Consider the following 26739-nt stretch of genomic DNA (forward strand, 5'->3'; position numbering starts at 1 on the left):
GGCCTTGAGCCCTTCGTGGGCTAGCCTTCAAACCTCGGCCTGCTGCCACCTATATCGAATGAGGCGACGGCCATTTTGTGATGCGACACGAAGCGTTGGGATGTAATGTTTTGCATAGGCAATGTTTGAATGTATAATTTAATCGAAATAAAGGCAGGGTCGGTAATGTTACCTTGGTGGCATGAGTGACGAAAAAGCTCCTACCAGATGTGTTTGTGCGGGGTTTAGGCCCTGATGTTTGCGACGAGGTTGGAGTAACCTGCATAAGAATCGCTATTCTTTGTTTTTTGTATCTCGGTGGTGATCCGAGCCAGTTCGATTGACATGGGCGACCATGATAGCTTCTCCTTTGGGGGAGATTCTGTAGGCCGACCCCTCTGAACCTTTCTTGAGAAGGCAGATGTCGAAGCTGGAGACACGGGGGGCGTTGAGTATGATTATTCTGGTGAACAGAAACACCGTAGCTATCAGGGCGTAGGGTCTGCTAGTTCGTCCAGTTTTACTCAAAGTTCTATGCCCGTATTCTACGCCCCTGGTTTCAAGCGTACGGAAGGGGTCGGGTGAGGAGGATGTCTAGACTGGTAGACATCCTCGGCAGCCCCTGAGTGATGTTCCTGTCCCTGCTGTTTGATGGGGTCGAAAGCTCGGTAATGAATTTAACGCGTAAAGTAAGAAGGCAGAGATGCTTATCTTTCTTTGGACATTCGTTCGTCGTCTCTCCTAGGCCGCATGGTCAACCCAGGAGATCTGTTGGGCTCCCCTTCATAGAGGTCCTATCGTCGGATCATTTTGTGGTCCTGCATGGGGAGGCGAAGGGTCGTCTGCCCATGTGGGCACCTTAATTGCCATGTCTAGAGCGGGTCAGTGGCGGGCCATACCTAGGCAGTGTCCCGTTTGACCGGGGGGCACCTCATCGACCGGGGCGCGTCCCATCAGTTCTGGCGCATCCCCTCAGGTGTCTATCAGCATTGATTTCATATTTAAGGAGGGGAAGGGAGAGAGTTTTTTGTCCAACCTTTCGCCTTTCCTTAGCAGCAGCGCCTCCTCTTTAAATAGGGAGGGGAGGGGAGTTCTCATCCCACCTCTTCTTCTGCCTCTGAGCTGCTACCTCTCCTTCTTCTTCCTTTCCACTGAATGCGTCCATGTGTCACGGTGGTTCCTGAGTGAGGAAGGGTAATGCCAGAGAGAGAAAACTCACAAATCCGCTCGTGAATCTAGAGCGTGATGTAGAGCCAGAGGTCATCCAACACAGATGAGATGGTGCAAGCCACCCTTGCTAAGGAGTCGCTACTGCCAAAGGAGGAGGAGCGCTGGAGGGCACCGTATGTCGTCGACTTTGCCATCGTTAGCTGTGTCCCTCCTTTGGCGAGAGGCGTTTCCTGCCCTGACACCATTGTCAGGGTTGTGGCTAACGACGATGGCGTAGTCCCTGGACGCCCCGGTGGAGGTGTCGCTATCGAGGTTGCGGCTGACGACGATGGCGTAGTCCCCGGACGCCCTGGCAGAGGCGCCGCAGTTGTCGGCGTGGAGCTCGACACTGCAGGTGACGGCGCCTTCAAGGACCCCGCGAAGTGGTAGGATGCCGCCGATGGAGAGCGTGGTGCGGCGGCCGCAGTAGACGCACTGGCCTGTGTACATGCCCCGGGTGTCGCTGATGGAGAGCTTGGCGCAGTGGCCCTAGTGGACGAACTAGCCCATGTACATGCCTTGGGCGTCGTCGATGGAGAGCGTGGCGCGGCGACCGTAGTAGTACTTGTAGTAAAGCTAGGCAGAGACTGTAATTGAATAATTTTGTGGGGAAGCCCCCAAGTAAACAGTCCTCTGAATTTACAAGTATATTAGTCCTTTTTGTAATGAAATCACTTTGTAAGTGGCGAATTTGTGCAAAAATGAATAAATTTTCATCTTTTGCTATTGCAAGCAGTTTTTTAACTTTCTCTTTTTGTAGAAGCGGTTTTAGTGCCCTCTGACCCTTCACATGGTCTAAGTCGTAAGAAACTAGGAACGCGGGCGAACTAATTCTGATTGCGCTGGTGAGCAAAGAGGTTGCAGCCGCTGGGGCGTGGGTCTCCCGTAGTCCTACCAGTTGTATTCAGAATTTGTTCCTGAAATCTTAGTCCTTAGGACTTGTTTATGAGAGGAACGGAAAACTTAGAGAATGTTTGCAAATATAACATAGGAAGTTTTTGCAAGCGTACTTGTATTATTCATGTCAGCCCTCGAGTGAGGTCTGACCCCTCGCAATTTGCAGGGGTCGGAAGTCACTAAAGATCGAGGTTTTGTAATGACAAAAACTGATAAGGAAGAGTTTGCATTTATTTAAGGGTAGAAACGACGTAGCTGCTCAATGTTCTAGGCGTTGGCGAAGACCTCGCCGTTGATGGTTTTCAATTTGTAGGCGCCCGAGCAAAGTACTTCCGCGATGACGTAGGGCCCCTCCTAGGGCGGTGAGAGTTTGTGGCAGTCCTTGTTGCTCTACACAAGGCGAAGGACAAGGTCCCCGATGTTGAAGGCTCGACCCCGTACCCATCGGCTATGGTACCATCGCAACGCCTGCTGGTACTTAGCCGAACGGAGGAGGGCGATGTCGCGGGATTCATCTAGCTGGTCCATGGCATCTTGGTGAGATGCCTCGGCCCCCTGTTCGTCGTATGCTCTGATTCTTGGTGCTCCATAGTCAAGGTCCATTGGGAGAACGGCCTTGGAACCGTAGACCATGAAGAAGGATGTGTAGCCGGTGGCCCGGCTAGGAGTTGTCCTTAGGCTCTAGAGCACGGCTGGGAGCTCAGCGAGCTAGCAGCGCGCCGAACTTGTTCAACCGGTTGAAAATTCTAGGCTTGAGGCCTTGAAGGAGCATGCCGTTTGCGCACTCGACCTGCCCGTTCGTCCGAGGGTGTGCGACGGCTGCCCAATCGATCCGGATGTGTTGTTCATCGTAGAATCGAATGAATTTCCTGCCGGTGAACTACGTGCTGTTGTCTGTGATGATGGAGTTCGGTACTCCAAAGCGATGGATGATGTCGAGGAAGAATAGCACAGCTTGCTCGGATTTGATCGTGGAGATCGATCGAGGTTAAATCCATTTTGTGAACTTGTCTATCATGACAAGTAGGTGGGTGAAGCCCCCGGGCGCCTTTTTGAGTGGCCCAACTAGGTTCGAGCCCCCTAGACCGTGAAGGGCCACATGATGGGGATCATCTAGAGAGCTTGGGCCGAGAGGTGAGTTTGCTGAGCGTAGTACTGACACCCTTCACAGGTGCGTACAATTTGCTTGGCATCGGCTACTGCGGTGGGCCAGTAGAAGCCTTGTCGGAATGCATTCCCAACCAAGGTTCTTGGTGTGGCATGATGACCACAGACTCCACCGTGGATATCACCCAGCAGGAGTTTTCCCTGTTTGCCAGGGATACAGAGCTGTAGGATCCCGATGTGACTCCGTTTGTAGAGTTTGCCCTCTACAAGAATGAAGGACTTGGCGCGACGTGTGAGCCATCGGGCTTCCATCTTCTCCGCTGGTAGTATGTCGTGGAGGAGGTAGTCGAGGTAAAGCGTTCTCCAGTCATCAGGAGGGTCAAACTCCGCTGCTGGGTCCTCTTCAAGCTCCATAACCTCGGGGTCAGGCGGAGCAGTTGGCAGATCGGCCCTTGGGGTCAGACTAGATGGAACATCGTCGGCTTGTTCCGACCCCGTGTAGCATACCGAGGGTTTGTGTTGATCGCTGGCAAAGACACCTGTCGGGACTGGCTCTTGGCCAGACGCTGTTTTCGTGAGCGTGTCGGCTGCTTCGTTGAGGCGCCTTGGGATGTGATTGAGTTCAAGGCCATCAAATCTGTCGTCCAGCCATCGGACTTCTTGATAGTATGCCTCCATCTTGGCGTCGTGGCAGCTCGACTCCTTCATGACCTGGTTGACGACTAGCTAGGAGTTGCCCCTAACATCGAGGCGTTGGATGCCCAGCTCGATGGCGATTCGTAGGCCGTTGATGAGCGCTTCGTATTCTGTAGTATTGTTTGATGAGGGAAAATGGAGCCGAACCATGTACCTCATGCGGATCCCTATGGAGATACAAAGACTAGTCCCGCGCTGGTGCCTTTCTTCATCAGTGATCTATCGAAGTACATTGTCTAGTACTCTTGATCGACGACTGCTGGTGGCATCTAGACCTCGGTCCATTCTGCGATGAAGTCAGCCAGCACCTAGGATTTGATCGTTGTTCGAGGGGCATAAGTAATGCCTTGATCCATCATCTCGAGTGCCCACTTTGCAGTTCTTCCCAGTAGCGTCCTGGCAATGAACAACCTCACCGAGGGGGAACGATGTCACTACTGTCACAGGGTATGACTCGAAGTAGTGGTGTAGCTTCCTCTTGGTGATGAGGACGGTGTATAGGAGTTTCTAGATTTGGGAGTAGCGGGTTTTGGAGTCGAATAGCACCTCGCTAATAAAATACACAGGGTGCTGTACCTTGAAGGCATGCCCCACTTCCTCTTGCTCTACCACTAAGGCGGAGCTGACCACTTGCGTGGTGGCCGATATATACAGTAGGAGGGATTCTCGGTTGCATGGAGGTACTAGGACCGGAGGTTTAGTTAGAAATTGCTTAACCATGTCAAGCACCTCCTAAGCCTCGGCTATCCACTCAAAGCTGGTCGGATTTCTTTAGGAGTCGATAAAGGGGGAGTCCTTGTTCGCCGAGGCGTGAAATGAATCGGCTGAGGGTGGCAAGGCACCCTGTGATCCTGCTGAACCCCCTTTATGTTTTGGATCGTGCCCATCTTTGTAATGGCTGATATTTTTTTTAGGTTGGCTTCGATGCCGTGCTTGAAAACAATGAAGCCGAGCAGCATGCTCCTCGGAACCCCGAAAACACATTTTTCGAGATTGAGTTTGATGCCGTTTGCCTGGAGTTTGCTAAAGGTTTGTTCAAGGTCGGCGACAAGGTGGTCAGCTCGCTTGGACTTGACTACGATGTCGTCGACATAGGCCTCAATGGTCCGCCCGATGAGGTCCCCGAAGCAATTGAGCATACAGCGCTGGTAAGTTGCCCCAGCGTTCTTCAGACCGAACGACATTGAAATGTAGCAGAACGATCCGAAGGGGTGATAAAAGATGTCGCGAGCTGGTCGGACTCTTTCATCATGATTTGGTGGTAGCCGGAGTATGCGTCAAGGAAGTAGAGGGTTTCGCACCCCGAGGTGGAATCGACTATTTGGTCTATTCGTGGTAAAGGAAACGGATCCTTTGGACACGCCTTGTTGAGGCCTTTGTAATCGACACACATTCTCCATTTCCCGCTCTTTTTTGCACAAGAACAGGATTTGCTAACCACTCTGGGTGGTATACTTCCTTAATGAATCCTGTGGCCAACAGTTTGGCTATCTCCTCGCCGATGGCCCTGCGTTTCTCCTCGTCGAAGCGGCACAGGCGTTGCTTCACCGGCTTGGAGCCCGGGTGAATTTTTAAGGTATGCTCGGTGACCTCCCTCGGGATGCCTGGCATATCCGAGGGTTTCCACGCAAAGATGTATTTGTTATCACGGAGGAAGTCGACAAGCGCGCTTTCCTATTCAGAGGAGAGCACGGTCCCGATACGGACTTTTTTGCCCTCGGAGTTGCTGGGGTCCAAGAGGACCTCCTTGGGTCCTTCCGCCGATTCGAACGACCTGGACGACCTCTTCGCGTTGGGTGCTTCTTCAATGACCTCCTCCCTAAGGGTGGCGAGCTCCTCGGAGGCGATGACTATGGATGCGTGTCCGCGGCATTCGACTTTGCACTCGTAAGTGCGCTAGAAGGAGGTGCCGATGGTGATGACCCCGCGGGGGCCCGACATCTTTAGCTTAAGGTACGTATAATTGGGGACGGCCATGAACTTCACGTAGCATGGTCATCCCAGGATGGCGTGGAAAGTCCCCAGGAACCCCACTACGTCGAAGGTGAGGGTCTCAGTCCGGTAATTGGACCGATCCCCGAAAGTGACGGGTAGATCGATCTGCCCTAGTGGCACGGCTTGCCTACCAGGCACAACGCCATGGAAAGGCGCTCGGATGGGATGGAGGTTCGTTCGGTCGACGCCCATCTCGTCAAGCGTCTTGGCGTACATGATGTTGAGGCCACTGCCTCCATCCATTAGTACTTTCATGAGCCGCTTTGGACCAATGATCGGATTGACGACAAGCGGGTACCTTCCTGGGTGTGGGACGGCATCCGAATGGTTGGTCTGGTCAAAGGTTATGGCAGATTTCGACCACCGGAGGAAGCCAGGCGTGGCCGGTCCGGCTGTATAGACCTCGTGGCACGTGACCTTCTAGCGGCGCTTGGAGTCATAGGCCGTTGATCCTTCGAAGATCATGAGGGCGCCAGTCGGCGTTGGGAAGGCGTCGTCCTTCTCCTCTATGTCGTCTGTGGCGGGAATAGGTTCCTTCCCCTGCTCTCCTTTGTTAAGGCCCCCGGACAAGTATTTGCGCATGAGGCCGCAATACTTGTATAGATGCTTGGCCAGGAAGGCGTGGTTTGGGCATGGCCCCACGAGCATTTTCTCGAAGTGGTTCGGAGTGCCCTCCATGGGCTTCCGGCCACCTTTGTGGTCGGCAGCGGCCATGAGCGAGTTGTCGCGCCGTTGCTTCTTATTTTTCATTTTGGCGGGATGGTTGGAGGCACCTTCGCCGGCATCCTCGTCCCGCCTCGTCTTTCCATCGGAGCGGTCCAAGATGGCTCCGACCGCCTCCTCACCAGAGGCGTGACTGGTGGCGATATCCAGAAGTTCCTTGGTAGTCCGTGGGCCCCTGCGTCCTAGCTTGTGGACCAGGGATTCGCAAGTTGTCCCGGATAGGAAGGCTCCTATCACGTCGGCGTCGGCGACATTAGGGAAGCTCGTTGCACTGCCGAGAGAAGCGCCGGATGTACCCGCGGAGGGTTTCATCGGCCTTCTAGCGATAGTTCTTGAGGTCCCACGGGTTTCTAGGGCATTTGTACGTGCCCTAGGAAGTTGCCCACAAAGATCTCCGTCAAATGTGCCATCACAACAACTTTGCATGGTCTTTGTTTCTGAACAGACGTTTCAAGTGTGGTATTATAGGAGCATACCACATAATCTTGGTAGGGATTTTTTTCGTGGGACGTTTGCCCTCAACATCACCAGAGTCATCTCGCCTGATCTTATACCGCGATGCATGACATACCGGGCATACATCTAACTTCTCATACTCCTCGCCACGGTAGAGGATGCAGTCATTAGGACATGCATGTATCTTCTGGATTTCTAATCCCAAAGGGCAGACTACCTGTTTTGCTTCGTATGTAGTGGCGGGCAATTCGTTATCCTTCAGGAAGCATATTCTTTTGGATTTTCAGTAACTCCCCAAATCCCTTGTCAGATACACCATTCTTTGCCTTCCATTGCAGCAATTCCAGTGTGGTACCTAACTTTTTCTACCCCGCATCACAAGTTGGGTATAGCAATTTCTTGTGATCCTCTAGCATGCACTCGAACTTGATCTTCTCCTTTTCACTTTCGCATTCTCTTTGTGCGTCACGAATGGCCTGACCAAGATCACTAGCGGGCTCATCTTCTGCCCCTACCTCTTCTTCAGCTTCCCCCATTGCAGTATCATTGAAGGCACCATATTCAGCAATAATGTCATCATCGTCTCATTGTTCTTCTTCACCTTCTTCCATTACAACCCCGGTTTCTCCTGTGCTTCGTCCAACAAATATAGTTTGGCATGAAACCCAACTTCAACAAGTGTGAATGAAGACTCCTTGAGCTAGCATATTCCTTCAAATTCTTACATATGGCACATGGGCAGCACATGAAACAATCGCGTTTGTTTGCCTCGGCCACACATAAGAAAGAATGCACGCCCTCAATGAACTCTTAGGAGTGGCGACCAGCATTGTACATCCAATGCCGGCTCATCTGCATTACATGACATACATACCATATTAAAACCTAGAACATAATTAGTTAATTATACGACATGCATGCCACCACACAAGGTATTAATTTATGAAAGTCTCGCTACAATATAGACAATCCCAACTACCACTAAAAAACTAAAGCTAAAATGCACTTTAGCAGCATAAGGATTTCACGACCAATCCCAACTAAAACAGACAGATCTTGCGTTTGTTCAACATCTATGGGCTTCTTCCGCAGGATCACTGCCTCATCAGCCGCCGTAGCCGTCTGTGCAAGAGAGTTTTGCACGTTTTCAACATACTTCTTCCTCCCAGTACCAGCCTAAACATCCAGTGCCATCCCACTGAAATTAAAACAAAAAATTAGAACTTTAATCACAATCATCATGAAAATAAGTATAAATTAACCATAATCATCAAATGCGACAAAATAACTCACATTGCGATCTGGACACTTGTAGAAGATACAGGCCCTTGTTACGACACTCCTTCCTCACCTGGTACTCCATCACAATCTTCTCCTCACACTTGCCGAATGCAATGAGAGGGAGGTCCGGCCTTAGTCACTTTGGAACCCGATGAGAGGCCGAGGACCCGGAAGCAGTTGCCATCTACTCTCTATACTCATTTTTAATATAATATAAATTTCTCATTTTATAAACAAATAAAATTAAAAAAACTCTAAAATTCTCTATATCTCTAAACCATGAAGTGTGCTATGCATGCTAGAAATGAAAGCTGAATACTAGTTTTGAATAACTACTTTAACCTTCCTTCATCCAAATATGCAAACTTTAAAGTGATTTTGAGCTTAAATGGCTTACAAATAAAAAAATCCACCATAAAAAAACCACATATATCTAGTCTATAAAATGAGATATGCTACTGATGAAACATGAGAGTATAAAGTTGGTAACCTTCAGAACCGAAGAATCGATGGAGGAATCGAAGAAATCTTGTGATTACCGGCGACGAGGAAGAAGAGAGGCCGGCGATGAAGCAAGAACACTGAGCTCGAAGTGGCTCGGGCTCAGGGAGGAAGAAGGGGTATATAGGAGGGGATCTTTAGTCCCGGTTGGAGACAGCAACCGGGACTAAAGGTCCCTTTCTAGTCCCAGACGGAGCCTCCAGCCGGAAGTAGACTTTTACTTCCGGTTGGAGCAACCAATCGGGAGTAAAAGTTAACCTTTAGTCCCGGTTGGTAGCTCCAACCGGGACTAAAGGTCCCCTGCAGCAAAAGCCTGCCGCAGTAGCCGTTGGGCAGGGACCTTTAGTCCTGGTTGGAGCTACCAACTGGGGCTAAAGGTTTTCTTTAGTCCCAGGGCGCGAAAAATGCCGGGACTAAAGCCAAATTTCGAGGTGGATCAAAAGTCGTTTCTCTACTAGTGTGTTGTTCTTCGCATCACCTCTCTAACTAGTGCAGTGACAGTAAGCTGCGGAAATTTTCAGGCACGGTAGTAGGTTGCAGGCGATTAGGTGACGAGTTATTATTCATCATCATTCATCACTCAAGAAAAGAGAGAGAGAGAAGGAATGCTAAGCTATTACTACTACTGCAGTTGCATGCATGCTATAGTTGATCCCAAATACCCTTGGCATTGCTGTGCTGGTGACCGGGCAGCCTTGAGCCACGTCAGGCTGGTGCATCGATGGACCATTTGCGTGCCCCGTCCGGACGACTGTCGGCACCAAAGCATATTATGTACTGCTTTCCTAGCGAAACTTCACTTCTGGTTTTGTTGGTTGCGGTTCGCTGTTTTTGCACAATCCATGGCATGCGGGATCATGGTGGATCATAGGTGTTCTTCCTTGATAACTCCAGTCCGCAAGCCAAGTGGATTTGCTACTGTCACAATCAATGTATAAACATTTAGTAAACCAAATTGCGCTTCCTGTTCATAAGGCCATTTGGAAATTAAAATTGCCACTTAAAATTAAGGTTTTCATTTGGTTCTTTATGAAGCAGGTAATTTTAACTGAAGACAATCTTTTCAAGAAGAATTGGAAATGTGTTGAAACTTGTTGCTTTTGTAACAATAAAGAAACTATTCAACACTTGTTTTTTATTATCATGTGGCACATTTTGTTTGGAGAGTGGTTCAGGTTGCTTTTGGGTTACGACCACCCAGAAACACAAAACATTTTCTTGGGCCTTGGCAGAGACAAGTAGACTCTAAATTGCCATCCTAAGTTTGTGTGAGAGCAATTGCAATTATTTGGTCTATTTAGTTGAGCCAAAATGATGTGATTTTTGACAAAAAGAGAATTTATTCTTACTTGCAGGTTATTTTTAGGGCCATATATTGGACACGCTTTTGGTCCATCCTTCAAAAAGGAGAACGACAAGCCAAGTCGTATGTTAGAGACTGCATCAACGGAGATCTTCGCCAAGTATGGGTGGCTGTCTTCTAATAATAGACTTAGTTTGGTGCATGAGTTTATTTCTTTGTTTTGTCTCCTCTTTGAGAGTTTGCTTTTTGCAGCCGGAAGCTGGACTTGTAATAAGGGATGGTTAAGTGCATAACTTATGCAGAGGCCAGAATATAAATTCCTTTTTCTAAAAAATATTGTTAGGATCAATGGACTGCGACACTTCACCTATTAATAACTCAGAAATAATAAATTTATTTGGATGAAGTAAAATTTATACAAAATATATTTTGGCTCTTAATTTCTTTTTAAAATACATTGTCATTTACTAAAGGATCAATATTATCTCAAAGACACTTTGAATACAAATTTATTGATACAAGTTTTATGTCCTAAACTTGTGTATAATTTGAATTGTTGTTGCTCGAAGTTTGCAAATTTTCACTTTTCCCTGTATAAAATATGTGTCGGTGTTTTAACCTGACAAGTGAATTTATACGAATGTCGCACTGCTCCAGGAAGACGATGGTAGCATCCAAAGACACAAGAAATTATACTGGTTCAAGCTAGAGTCCTATGTCCAGTCATAGAGAAAGATCGAGTGCGTGTTCCTCGGTTGAATGCTCTGAAGTTCTTATAATGGGGTATGCAAGAAGAGTGAAAGAGGTAGGAGAGTGGAGAGGGACTGTCCGAATGAAGTCTCGAGAGTTCGTCTATTCGTCATGCCTTAGAGGGGTGCCCTGGCTGCCCTTATATAGAGTCCGGGGCCGGGTCACGTACAAAGAATTAGGTTCTCCTGACCGAGCGGTCGTGAGACTGAGGGAGGAAAACTAGCTATCTTGGCTTGCAAGGAAGGTCGTCTTGTCTTGGCGTCATCGTACGTCCGAACGTGATTGTCGTCATGGTCTTGTACCCATGTCGCGGCATGGGGTGGCGTGATGCCACAGTAACGGGCGTGGGCGGCACGGTTGGCATGGTGATGGTTCGCTAGCGGTCCTGTGCGACATGGTCTTATCGTAGCCTTCCTCATCATCTCCTAGTCTCCCGGGGTCATCGTACCGGAGTAGGTAGCCGCTCCGGGTCATCGGTTGTCTTTGTTGGTCGTGGAGGTAGTAGCCACGATCCCGAGCATCGGGGTCTTGGCCTTTGTTGGCATGGTTGGCCTTGGAAGCCAAGGCCATAGTCGTGAGCCCTATCCCATGATGAGTGGGGCTGTACGCCCATCCTATCGGACTGTATTTGGACGGTGGTTCATCGTACCTGTCGTCACCGCCAGGCGGTGCTGTCTTGTCTATGCGGCATGGCACGAGGATGGTGTTTGTCCAGACTGAGGGGATAGTTGTCCCCTCAGCCCTGGCAGACTATGTGGGGCATGCCTGCCCTGGTTAGAGCAGGCGTACTTGGTGGAGCTCGACCCTTCTCCATCCCACCTAGGGGTCAGGACGAAGGAGAGGTCATGCGGAGCTGGGCAGCGTATGGTGAAGGGAGGGGGAAAAGGTCATGGCCGACCCCCTATCTCAGCACTTGGCCTAAGCCTTCATAGCTTAGTTGGGCCTCGATCGCTTGGGCTTGTACTAGGTCATTTGTCGTGGGCCGCCTGAGTGGCTTACTAATCGGTGCCTTGAGATACCCAGGCTATCATAACCCGATAGTATTTCTCGAGCGTCTTTGCGATCATGAAGTGATCGTGGAGGCGCTGATATTTGTGTATATTAGGCACGGGTTCAAAGTCATTTCTGGTTTGAGCTTGGAGGTTGACCCCTTGCGGGCTGGTTCGTTCAATGCGGTAGGTGGTTGTTACATGATTCAACATACATGCCACATGTTGCATAGAGTTCACAAATACATTGCCATACATCAGAGTGCGATTAAAGTTATTACAAACCAAGTTCAAATAAAGTAGTAGCGGAAGCAAAGTAGTTTTTAAAACAACATCTCACACCTACACAGGGTTTAAAGTATATATCTGGATAAGGTATTTCTATGCATCAAGTGTTTCCAAATCAACTCTTATAACATAATGCATCAAACATAAAGGACTCAAGTGATATTTTATAAAACATAGGAGGCTTAGAATGCTCCGAGGCTTGCCTTTCAGGAAAGAGGTGGGTCAGTGATCAGGGCACTCTAGAAGTTCATCAGTGGCCATCTCCTCTCCTTCGGGAGCTGTGGGTTGGGGTGTCCCTTGATTGTCCTCCGCCTCTTGTTTGAATTCTAGTAGGGTTACTCCTTCGGGCGAGCCTATATGCATGATCTTGAAATAAGATATCAATGATGCATAGATAATGACATGGATGATATGATATGATGAAATGCATATTTCCTAAATGTCCATGGCAGCAAGTTATTAAGGTGATAACAAAATTAACTTTCTTTTACTGAGTGGGTGCATATCACCTCTCTAGTAATTAAACAAACACCTATCAAAATATTTTCTGGACTGCAAGACAACAGCCACTTGTTTTGACTATAACTGGAGTTATACGCATCCAAACAATATGGTTGTGGACTTTATAGAAAGCTTATGAAATTGCCTATAACTTTCTTTTAATCATATTAAGGAGATTCAGTAGCTATCTAGGTCAAACAATTCAATCTTTCAGATCTATCAAGAGGATAAGCAAATCTGAAAGCAGACTTCTAACAGCTATAACTCTTAAAGAATTAGGCCTATGACCATGAAATTTTAGGACAAGCAAGATGAGTAAGTTATATACAACTTTATTTTTGACAAGTTTCACAGAAAAGATCATTATCATCATGAATTTGTCACCACAACAGAAACTACACATGCAGCCATCTAGTTGAGTTATAGAGCAATAATTAACTAGCTGCCTATAACCAATTAACTTTGAGCATAACTACCAATATCAACACATCAGATGCATCACAAGAACCATAGAAAATACCATGGTTAAGCCCAAATAATTTACTTAGGTGCATTTATTAATTTCCTTATATAATAGGGCGATTTAGAAGATAAATACTTCTAGTGCACAATAAATTCCGAGAAAATCATTGTAGCTTACATATGACCCCAATAGTCTACTGTACAAATTTCATGCCATTTGGATAAGCATAGCCACCTCTACAAAAATTACAAGTTGCATAGGCTTATTTTAGCAAAAATAGCTTAGCAAAGTGAAAAGTGTCAAACAACATATTTCATATTTTTCTTACTTTCATTCTAGCACCATAACACTATGTAAAAAATTGCATGATCATAAGTTATGTATTTTTACCCCATTTATTTTCACTAGAAACTAGCAATTAATCATGGTTAAATAGGAAGACCATATTTTGAGTATGCCTACTATGGGTTTAGTATTTTTTCTAGTTAGAGCATGTCAACACAAGACTAACAAAATTGGAATCACATTTTTACCACCTCCCTAACTCAAGTTATTCATTTTACAAGATAAAGGCCTTTTGAAAAGCACTTAAACAACTTAATTTAATTCACACAGAAACCTACTCCAAACAGCAAGTTTCATATTTTTATCAAATAGTACACTTTATGATGAATCCAACAAAATTTGGTTCACTCGAATTGGACAACCTTAGCTCTAGTAATGAATTTCCAAACTTTGCATTCAAAACTAGAAAAGAATAAAGAAAAACAAACAAAACCCTAAATGCTATGTACACCCGACACAGCACACCCAGGCACCGACAGCTGGGCCCCATGGGTCAACGGGACCCAAGCTTGACTGGCAAGAACTCGCCGACGGCAAGGTCTCCAGCGAAACCACCACCACCATCGTGCTCCCCTCGTCAACCCGCGTCTAGTGGTGCAGGTGGTTGAGCCGATTACGGCAATTAGCCACGGCGGCGGCGAGCACGGTGGCATGGCGGAAGTGCGAGGTCACGCCATTGCCGTTCTTGGCAAAGCCAAGCTCTCCCAAGCTCGGTTAAGGATTTAGGGTGACCTACTTGATGACCTAGGGCTAGTGTTAGGATTCGGCAAAGCGCTGGTGAGCTCGGCCACGTGCATCGTGGCACGGCGGCAAGAGCACGGCGGTGTGGTGCATGCCGTTCTAGCGTGCCGGTGGTCAGTGATGGGTCTCCATCTTCAGGGTAGGCACGACGGTTCATGGAAGCTCAAAAACAAACATAGGAGGGGGAAGGTGGAGTCTCATGAGGGCCGGCCGCAGCGAGCTTGAGCTCGCAGCCATGGCGGGCACGCTTGGTGCGGCAACATGTTCCTGTGCGGTTGCGGTGGTAGCGGTTAAATAAACAATGACATGAGCATCTATGACCTAAGGCAATGATGGACCTAGGGAGATAGAGGTAGGGGGAGCAACAGATATGGCTGGCCACGGTGAGCTCAGAGCTCGGCAGCGCTCTGTGGCCATGGCAGCGACGGTGACGTGAAATGTCGCATTACCTGGGCTCAAATGGTGGCAATGGTGGGTCGGGGAGGTAGAGTGGCTCACGGTGAAGCTATGCACATCATGGATTGGATGGAGCTATGGTGGCAGTGCCGTGCGAGCTCATCGAAGGCACGACGACAATGGCGACGGCGGGTCGGCTCAGCTATGAGAGAGCGAGAGCGAGGCAGAGCGAGGGCGAGTGAGTGAGAGTGGGAAAGAGTGAGCGACCGAGCGCCCCTTTTCTCCCCCTCAGCACAGCGTCACGGGGCCGGCTCTTGCGCATGGTCGGCCACTGTGGCAGAACCGCCCGAAATAACACCCTTACGGAGGTGCTTGTCTTCCACTAACACTAAGCACCCCGAAAGCAAGCTACATCAGGCGGGTTCCATCAGGCACACCCCAAGGGAGAGCCTAAAAAGTCCACATTTTCCCCAAGGATCCAATAATAAGAACAAGTTAAAATACTTAATCCATTTCATACATTCAGAGTTGTTAGAAATATATTATTACAGTTCCAAATTCAGAGTGCGGAATGTTAAACAGCGGAAAGAAAATACACATCTATCGGTAATGAACAAGGACCATCTATGCCCACTAGAAGAAACCTTCACACAACGCCTACTCCTCAAGCATTACCTACAATAGGGGTAAATAAACTCTGAGTACATAATGTACTCGCAAGACTTATCCGACTAGTGGGAATAATTTCCCGACTCCCAGGGATATGCAAAGCTTTATGGTTTATTGGGTTTCTTTTTTTGCAGAAAGCAATGCTAATAGTGAATCCTTATTTATGTTATTATTAACAGTCCTGATTAATTCTTTATCTAGCCATTCTATGTAAGCACCTGTTCTACTTTCAAGCAAGAGTTGAGCAATCAATTTCATTTCATCACCTTTCATCTTTCAGTTCTTACTACGGTGCTAGACCATAGACAAGCCATACCGGATTGCCCGGTGATTCGCGAATCAATGCCCCCAGTTGGGTACCCCGAAAACACATGCCCTGCTTGTACCCCAGGCACAAGCACGACCAACCCATCACCCTCCTATCATGGGGTCCAGCTCTTCGTCCAAACTTGGACTTCAGGCCCCCACTCCTAAGTCCTGGACTTAGCGCAGTGCAAGGACCTCCCCCATCCCTGCCTCTAATCAATAGGTCTGAAAAGAGCCAGAACCCATGACAAGAGAGCAACAAGTCTTCCCTGCGCCCATACCCAAGTATGTGCTCGGGATAATAAATCTATGACTTGCCTAGAGACCAATGCAATGGCCGGTCCTTAACCGACACGGACAGGGAAAAAGTGTAACCAAGCTATGCCCTAGTTGGCCGTAGGACACAACCTCTTACACCCACCAATACCCAAACCATATCTCTGCTCGGTCTCCATTTTCCTTTCCACCATTTTATCATGAGTGATCATAATTTTCACCTATTGTGAGTAACGGCAGGTTACTCATGCAACCGATACCCTGAGCATAGCAGCTACTTGACCTATACTAGTAGGACTCATAGGTAAGTATATTTATGCATGTACTTTCCATAAAACGCCTGTAATGTAAATGCACATCATATATATATTCAGCGATCATTAAAAAATAGGGGTTATGCACCAGGGCTTGCCTTGGGCAGGCGAGTGTGTCAACAAAGTTAGCAACGAATGGCTCCGAGGCTCCCTCCTGCATGACGATCTCCTCCTCATACTCCTCAATAATCTCCTCATAGTCTTGTTCATCCGCAAGCACGAACTCTACCAACTCATGATCTACATGCATGAAAAGATGATGCCACACTTAGTAATACGACAACAACAACTCTTAAAATACGAATACATCTATTAAGCTACTAAACTAGCTCTACCGACTAAAACGTTACGTTACTTATCATTTCCACTACAAGTATGAAACATGGCATGTAGTATCTTAGCAACTATAGGTATTCTTACTCTTAATACCGATTTACTATATATATACTAAAATAAGGAGTATTAGCTACCCTATATATCAGTCAACTCAAGGGCTACAAAAATTACAGTGAGCACATAATAATCTAATAAACCTACTGTAAAAATTTATGGCTAAAGCTATCACCGATTTCCAACAAAAATTCCTACAAATATTAAGCTAAATAATACTAAGCTTGCTAAATTTAATTTATGAATCTATCATTATCATAGCTAACTCTAAACTAACTACACCAACAGATAGATAACATTTTTGTGAACCTAACAATTTTTGTTTCACTATTTTTGGACATCTACATAATTTACTATCATTTTCAAAGTTCAGCTCAAAACAAAATTGAATAAACCTTTACTAATTCACTGGAAAATGAAAAACTGAATGCCACAGCGTGGCCCGCGAGCGAGCAGCGTAGCCCACTCTTGTGCCTACGTAGCACACCAACACGGCCCATGCACACGGCGCGTGGACACGGCCCGCAGCGGAACCCACGCGCGAGCTGGCTCTTTTGCTAAAGAGCCCCCATTCTCTATCTTATTCGTGAAGCTAACTCAACACTATTTAACTAAGTCACAGCCTTTGCATCTAGCACCCTACTCTTACTCGAATTCCTATTTTTTAGGGTCCCTGGCTAGAACTAAATAAGGCCACGGCATCTCCGGCCAAACACCGATGAGCACGGACCTCCTCGGCCTCAACCATCACCTCCCTAGCACTCTACGAGGGAAGTGCAACAGATCGAGGTATCAAACACTAAAAACGATGCAGCGCGTAGATGTGGCCATGTGCCACGGCGGGGTCTGGCCGTGGCACACCGGCGCCGGTGAAATTACCTAGCTCAATGCCTCTACCGCTACCCTTTATCCATCTATAGATTACGAGCAACAAGATAGAAGCCTTATTTTAATCGCTACTACACTCCAACTCGCTGGCCACGGGAATGGCATCGAACCCAGTTCACCGACGGCAGCAAACGCATCTCGGTTATCCTAGACCTCAACCAGTTCAACCGTCTACCCTAGGAGCGAAGGTGCCTCACCAGAGACATGAAGTATGGCCTAGACGAAGTCGTGGGGCACGGCAAGGTGGTTGGCCATGAGCACGGGGTTGCTCTGGTTCACGGCAAGCGCGGTGATGGCGTCCCCGATGACCTGCTGCTCCGCTGGTGAAACTGCTATACGGGCGAGGCAACCAAGTCAACACGACGCAAAAGCACCGCTTAATTGAAACAATGGAGCACGGAGCGACGCTCTGGCCGAGCACCTGCCTCGACGGCCATGGTGGACCGCCACGAAGAAAATGCTCTGCATTACCTTACTAGAGGACTGAAAGCTCATCGGGTCGACTCCAATCGTGGGCTAAGTACTAGAGCTAGTTGGCTACATGGTTAATTGGACGGAGGTTGATGGAGCAAGGCCAATTGGGTGCACGATGCTATTTGGACTTAAGGGGGTCGACGGTGGGGCAAAACTCAAATTGAAGACAAACATCGTACGACAATAGCAGTGGCAAGCTTGGCACGAAGCTAGACTCCAAATCAACCTCTAGACAAGCGTGCCTAGCGATGATGACAGCGGACCGACTAGGGCACCGGGCCTGTGACTGATAGCAGCAGAGGCAGAGCGGCTAGGCGGATGCGACGGCGATGGTAGGGTGGCTAGGCGGACACGACAGCGATGGCAGGGTGGCTAGGCCCGCCGGGCGCGGTATGCGCGTGCGTGCGTCGCGGGCTCGGGCGTGACACGACGGTGTAGGTGCGTGCTTGGGCAAGCTAGTGCCGCGGCACCGAGCCGAACCGAGGCATGGTGACCATGCCCAGACACAGCAGCCGACGGTAACGTGCCATGCACAGTTTTTAAAGTGCCCCAAAAAATTCAACTCAATGCTCCAATTGCTAAACCACCTATTTTACACTCGAGATGGCATGTTAGGCTACTAAAACAAGCCCTAAGACCATACAACTACCTAACCCAATTCTCCTACAAAAATTGCCAAACTTAGCTTCGTCCAAGCGTTTTCCGACTTAGGAAATTCGACTACGTTTCGATCGGATTCGTGTCGAATTTGATTTCCAAGCTATTCGATACGCTAGCTAGTGAATCCCTTTCTCGACTGCAAGTACTTCACTACCACCTACGATGCTTACAATACAAACTTTATTAAAGTGCTCGGATATGCGTTCTATAGCATTTTCGTTCAATAAAAATTCGTTTAGAACCCTAACCGATATAACGCGACATGAAATATAACATTCGTTTTGTGTTTTCGATGAACGTTTTGAGTCACAGGAATTGATTTACACACTATAATTCATACACTATCACATAAACATGATGCACATGTAGTGTTTTAGCAAAAGATTTATAGTGTAACACCGAGGGTGTTACAAATCTACCCCCCCTAAAACAAAATCTCGACCCGAGATTTCTTGTGCTAGTGGGAAGGAGATAGGAAATACATTTCAATGTAAACAACTGCCTATCCGAACCAGAGAGATGGTGGCGGTAATGCTTCAATATATAGCTCTCTTGTTCCCACGTGGCCTCATCTTCGAACTTCACCACACTGTTGCTTGTCACTCTTTCCTTTTCATCTAGGATTTTTACAGGGTGCTCAATATAAGTCAAATTAGGCTAGAGTGGAAGTCCTTCAATTTCTATAGCTTCATCAGGGATCCACAAACATTTCTTCAACTATGAGATGTGAAACACATCGTGTACCACCGATAAAATATCGGGAAGCTAGAGACGATAAGCAACTGGGCCACACTATGCCAAAACCTTGTAAGGACCCACATATCGAGGGGCTAGCTTGCCATGGATACCAAACCGATGCACCCTCTCATAGGAGACACCTTGAGATACACATAATCCCGATTGCAAACTGCTAGGGCCTTCTTCGCTTATCCATATAAGCTTTCGGTCGGCTCTGAGCTGCCTTCAAGTGACTCTAAAAATGCTGACTTGCTCTCGAGCTTCTTTGATGAAGTCAGGCCCAAAGTATCCATGGTCTCCCACTTCAACCCAGTTAAGTGGTGTCCTACATTTTTCCATATAGAGCTTCAAATGGTGCCATACGAATGCTCTCTTGATAGCTATTATTGTAAGATAATTCAGCTAACTTTAGGCATTCATCCCACTTCTCAAGAAAAGAAATGGCACAAGCTCTCAACATGTCCTCGAGCACCTAGTTCACCCTTTTAGTTTGGCCATCAGTCTGTGGATGATAAGCTAAGCTTCTGAGGAGACGAGTACCAAGACATTGTTGTTGTTGGTCCTAGAAACGAGAGACATAAACTGACCCTCTATCAGAGATGATAGTAAGGGGAACCCCATGTAGGGTCACAATCTGATCAAAATATATCTCAGCATACTTCTTGGCTATATATCTAGTGTCCACCTAGAAGGAAATGAGCAGACTTAGTGAGACGGTCCACAATGACCCAAATAGAATCATAGCCCTTGGATGTGCGGGGCAAACCCACCACAAAGTCCATAGAGATATCTTCCCATTTCCATATATGAATGGGCAAGTGCTGCAAATATCTCGGGGTACACATATGATCTGCTTTAACTCTCCCACAAGTGTCACACTCCACGACGTACTGGGTGATGTCCTACTTCATGTTGGACCACCAGTATAAGTGGCACAAATCATGGTACATCTTGTTGCTGCCAGGATGGATAGACAATTTTGAATGATGAGCTTCATTCAAAATCTTCCTTCTCAGCTCCTCATTTGATGGAACCACCAATCTATACGTGTACCTCACTACACCTTGCTCATCAATACTAAACTGAGCACCATGCCGTTCAGACTTAAGGGGGTCGACTGGTGGGGGAAAACTCAAATTGAAGACAGACGCCGTATGGTAGCAGCAGTGGCAAGCTTAGCATGAAGCTAGACTCCAAACCAACCTCCTAGACATGCGCAATTAGAAGGATGGGCCAGCTCTGCGGGTTGGCCTTAGCGTGGCTCACCCGGCCAACGCGACGCCATTCAAGGCGACGTGATGGGGAGCGCGGCGTGGCAGCAGTCACTAAATGGGAAAGGACAGGCAGCGCGACGGGTGATGGCTCCACATGCGCGTATGAGACCAGCACCACAACGTGTGATCGTAGCGCCTTGACTCACTAAGACGACGGTGGCCATGCCACGTGATGGCACAGTGGGCACACGCAACAGTGGCAACGATGTCGCGACGCAAGTGACGCGAGCACAAGCGAGGTGACAACGCGATGCAGAGGCACGCGCGCGTGTCGGTGACAATGGCAGCGGACCGACCAGGGCATCGGGCCCATGACAATAATAGTGGAGGTAGAGCGGCTAGGCGGATGCGACGGCGGTGGCAGGGTATCCAGGCCCACCGGGCATGGCATGCCCATGCGTGCATCTCTTGCTTGGGCACGGCATGGCAGTGCGGGTGCGTGATTGGGCAAGCCAGTGCCACGGCGCTGAGCCAAACCAAGGAATGGTGACCACGCCCAGACATAGTAGCCGATGATAATGTGCCATGCATAGTTTTTAAAGCACCCCAAAAAATTCAACTCGATGCTCCAATTGCTAAACCGCCTATTTTACATTCGAGATGGCATGTTAGGCTACTCAAACAAGCACTAAGACCATACCACTACCTAACCCGATTCTCCTACAAAAATTGCCAAACTTAGCTTCGTCCAAGCATTTTTCGACTTAGGAAATTTGACTACGTTTTGATCGGATTCGCGTCGAATTTGATTTCCAAGCTATTCGATATGCTAGCTAGTGAATCCCTTTCTCGACAGCAAGTATTTCACCGCCACCTATGAAGCTTACACTACAAACTTTATTAAGTGCCGGATATGCGTTCTATAGCATTTTTGTTCAATAAAAATTCATTTAGAACCCTAAGCGATATAATGCGACATGAAATATAACATTCGTTTCGCGTTTCTGATGAACTTTTCGAGTCACGGGAACTGATTTACACACTATAATTCATACACTATCACATAAACATGATGCACATGTAGTGTTTTAGCAAAAGATTTATAGTGTAACACCGAGGGTGTTACAGCCACCTGGGCTGATTCAAATTGGCCTTCAGGGCCTGATGCAGATGACTGACAGAGCTACTTCGTGCATGTGTAACTTCTAATCTATGGTGATTTAGTGAAAATGGTATTAGTGAAAGTTGTAGAGCTATGTGAGATCTCCAACTTTGCTTTTGGAAGCATCATATAATTCTTAATGGTTTGCAAGTTACAAAGCCCCAAAGTGGTGCACTTGAAACTGAAATCTGCATTTTGACAGCAAAATTTCCAAGTCTAGAAATAGCATTTCATTGCTACTTTGGAGCTATTTTTTACTATGTTAGGCACTGAATTAGCTCATGGACCTAAAACAAAGTTTGTTACCTATGTCAAGAACTACAACTTTTATTAAGGGTGCACTGCCATGCAAACCCTCTATGCTATAGTTCAACTCTAGTCAAAGTAGTATCATGAGAAATGAAATTTTGGGTAAACTATGACTTAGAAGCAAATTTGGACCATGTCATGAATACAAACATTGTTCCATTTTCCATCCTAGATGTGTATAAGGTGTTTTGTGACCTCACAACCATCTCTTGCATTGGTCACACATGATCACCAGCATATACATGTATATAATCAACGTCACATGTGATAATTAGTAAAGAATAAGATGAAATTCCATATGCTCATGCTAATGAATGCTTGGATGATGCTTGTGCTCATGAGATGCAAGTGCCAAATGCAATGCTTAACACTAGGGTGTTACAGTGTGGGATTAGGGCGAGCGCGCCGAAGCAAGGGGTACAGCAGGGGATGGCCGTGGCGGCGAGGTAGAGTGGGTGCGGGCGGAGGGTGGGACGTGGCTGTGATGGGCAGATTGCGCGGTAGATACAGCCATTGTGGACGGACGGCTTAGTGGAAGTGGCTGCAATGATGGAGAGTAGAGAAATATTCTACTGGAGTTGGAAGGCGAGAGGCCGGTTGCCTAGATGGTACGCAAGGGCAATAAACAAATCGTGCGTCCAACAAACACCCTAACCCTATCATTATTATCGTTCCCCTATTACAACATATCGTAGCAATCCGATAGTGCCACAACAGCCTTTCTGTTTCATTTTTTTGATAAGGTATTCGTTTCCTATTAGTATAGCTTTACTTTGTATATATAGTTATGGAGACGACACTGCTTAATCTGCCTTCTTCAGCCTTCCCCTTCGTACACAAACCGCTTAAGCCCTAGAATAGCGGTTTCTACTCGATCGCCATGCCCTCGTCTTCCTCTCTAGCTCCACCGTCGCCGCATCTTCTGGGGATCCGTCACAACCACAAGAAAAAGAAACCCAGAGCACTCCCCCTCAAGGCATTCCACACCTTGCCGTCGTCGAGGGACTAGGCGGAGCTAGCCGTGGATGCGTTGTTGTACGTCTTCAATAATATCGAACCACATGGAGCTCATGCTGGGCGCCTCGGCGGGAGTGTGCCACTCCTAGCGCCACGTCGTCACCCAGGAGCCCATGCTGTGGCGGCACATCGACTTGTGTGGGCAGCCCAAACTCACCTTTTGGACTGACATCGACCTCCACGAGGTGGCGCGGACTGCCATCCACTACCCCAGTTTTCGATATCACTATCGGTTCAAAATTCCCCTTCACTGTTGGATTTTGAACTGGAAGTAGCATACCGGCAGTGATGTGGGGTTGACATCACTGTCGGTTCTTATGAACCGACACTGATGTGGTTTTTAGGAAATAAAAAAGGCCAAAAAATAAGGATTTTTTTTTCAATTTCGGGAGAGGCTCCATTGGATAGCCACACGGTCGCGCATCGGCGCTCGAACCCGTGACCTCCTACTTCGTGTCTTCAGCCCCTAACCACTCTACCTGCAAGTTGTTTATGTCCGAATGAGATTTTCATCTTAGCCATTTTATGTTCATCTGATTTTAAAATAAGTATTTGAGACCCTAAATGAATTCAAATCAAAAAGTTATCAACTATAAAGTTTTATAACTTTTCAAGTTCTACAACTTTATACAACTTTCATTTTGGTAGTTTTTCCATCCGAGGTCGTTTACAAAATTTGAATTTCAAATTTGAGAAATTCAAATGTAGTTTTCCATGACAAGATGATTTCAAATCAAAAAGTTATCAACTATAAAGTTTCATAACTTTTTGAGATCTACAACTTTCGTTTTTGCTATTTGTCCATCCGAGGTCATTTAAAAAATTCAAATTTCAATTTTTTGGAAATTCAAACGTAGTTTTTCATAACGAGATGATTTCAAATCAAAAAGTTGTCAACTGCAAAGTTTCATAACTTTTTGGGATCTACAACTTTCATTTTGGTAGTTTCTCCATCCGAAGTCGTTTACAAAATTGGAATTTCAAATTTTAGAAATTCAAACGTAATTTCCTTGACAAGATGATTTCAAATAAAAAAGTTGTCAACTACAGAGTTTCATAACTTTTCGAGATCTACAACTCAGACTGGGCACATTTTCACTAAAAACTAAAGACCGAACCGAACCGCACCGAACCGCACCGAAATTTTGGTTCTTTCGGCCTTTGGTTTCGATTTTGGTTTTAAGTTTAGTGAACTTCGGTTTTCGGCCTCGGTTTCGGTTTCTAGGTGCCACCGAACCGAAACACCGAGCAACCAAGCAATGTTCAGTAGCAAGCAACATGGGCTAAATAAAAGCAGCGAGCCAGCAGCTAGCACATGGAGCAGCAAGCGACAGCCCAGCCCAATAAAGGCCCACCACACTCCAAGTCTCCAAGTTACATGAGTATAGCCCAGCCAGCTGCCGCACACGACCTGTATCACTCATTCACTCGTCCCAACCCTATCCATCCATCCATCCATGCACCACGCAACTTGCAGCGGCTGCAACCGCAACCAGTGATGGCGGGTCGACAGCACTCGTAACCCTAGCCCAGCCTGGCAGCCTCGGAGTCAGAGGCGACGTGAGCAGCTTCAAGCGGCGGCAGCGGTGCGTGATGCCAGGCGAGTGGCAACAGTGGCGGGCCGCTTTCGGTGAATCGACAGTTGAGGCCGACGGTAGCAGCTTGCTGGCCAGGCAAATCGGCGGTGCGAGCGGCGCGGCGGGACCTAGGAAGGTGAATCGGCTGCGACGCTCGTCGTGAGCAGCACTAGCACCTACGAGTGCGAGTTGAGTAGGACATCAGAGTGGGACATCGCGGCTACGGGCGGCATCAGCGGACGACTGTACCTTGCTCGATTTGTTCATTCTGCCATTCTTCATTCTCCCTATTGATTTGTTCTAGTGTTTGCCTCGGTTGGTTCAGTGGAATCGAAAAACCAAACCGAGCAAACCGACACTGTCGACGAAATATGGTCAGCAGTCTACCTAGGGGTATGCCCAAGGTAGTAGATTGTCGGCAGACAAATGCACAAGCCACAAACAAGACGGTGACGCAAGACAGACACGAGGTTTTATCCAGGTTCAGTCGCCAAGAAGGCATAATACCTACGTCCTGCGTCTGATTTGTATTGCTGTATGTTAATGAGAGATGTTTTTTAGAGGGGTCCCCTGCCCGCCTTATATAGTCCAAGGGCAGGGTTACAGATCTGGAAACTAATCCTAGCCAGTTACAATTGCCATATGTGGCCGGATAAGGATTCATATTCTAACTGACCGGGATCTTGCTTGATCACCAAATCCGCCTTGACTCCTTGCGCGGGACTCTGATCAGGTTGACTAGGCCACACATCATTTTTTGGTGGACCGAACCCACTGATCCGGGCCGGCCCAAGCCTAGCCGTAAGGGTATAGGGGTTAATACCCCCACAGCTAGTCCCCGAGCACCATGTATTATACTGCGACACGCCATTTTAACCTTCTCCGACAAGTAAGGCTTGAGTCCTTGACATCTCTGACCACTGTTGTTGCCGGAGAAGTAGGTTGTTCGAAGAATGTATGGTGCTTTTAAGAAAAAAGAAAAAGATTTTCATCCTGTGAAGTGTGCCCACTTGTATTTCTGTAAAGAAATGTAAGTGAATCTTGAAGTGTAGCATCCTTGATCATCAGAGGTGTAGTGGTCAAAAAGCAAACACATTCACCGCAAGGTGAAGTGTGCCCACTTAGTCCCTGAGCCTAGCAGTAGGTAACGTAGGCACGTGGTGCCAGGGTCTAAAAAGAACTCCCAGTTAAGTTAAGAGCCCAATTGTCGTACAGGCAATACGAGATGCACCGGTAGGTGCATTGTACCGATGTAGTCCCCGGGCTTGCTGGAAGTCAAAGTATGAGTCTTGTAGCAAGGTCTAAATAAATGTCTCTCAACTATATGTGAGTACTAATCACATGTAGCCGAGGAGAACGATCTTCGAGCAGTGGTCGGGACAGTCCCCGAGCACGATAGTAATCCTTACAATCAGCCAAAGCATAGGGGTCGATTAAATAAACACATTCACCACAAGGTGAAGTATGCCCACTTAGTCCCCTGAGCCTGGTAGTAGGTGACGCAGGCACATGGTGCTAGGGTCTAAAAAGAATTTCTATTGAAGTTAAGAATCCAATCGTCGTGCAGGCGATATGAGATGCACCGGCAGGTGCATCATACTGATGTAGTCCCCGAGCTTGCTGGAAGGCAAAGTATGAGCTTTGTAGCAAGGTCTAAATAAATGTCTCTCAACTGTATGTGAGTACAAATCACATGTAGCCTAAGGAAAACAATCTCCGAGCAGTGGTCGAGGATAGTCCCCGAGCACATTAGTAGTCGTAGCAGTCCCTGAGCATGACTAGTGGTCGAAGCAGTCCCCGAGCACGGCAGTGGTCTGGGCAGTCCCTGAGCATGTCATTGGTCTAGGTAGTCCTCGATCACTGGCAGTGGTCTGGTCCTTCCTTGAGCACAAATCATGCAGCGAAAAAAAAAGAACGCCGCTTTTATTATTATTTGGTTGTATTTATTTATCTCCTTACTCTGTCAAGTCCAATCTGACACGTCTGGTCAAAAAATAGACGGGTATAGCACGTCACTCTGTCTTCTTGCTCTTTCTGGCAAACAGTCGCTTGGCACCTGTATGGAGGTGCGTCAGTGTGGGCCCTCTCACACTATCAACGAAGAGGCGCGTACACTGGTAACGAA

Source organism: Miscanthus floridulus, chromosome 4, assembly GCF_019320115.1.
Source record: "Miscanthus floridulus cultivar M001 chromosome 4, ASM1932011v1, whole genome shotgun sequence".
Taxonomy (NCBI): Eukaryota; Viridiplantae; Streptophyta; class Magnoliopsida; order Poales; family Poaceae; genus Miscanthus; species Miscanthus floridulus.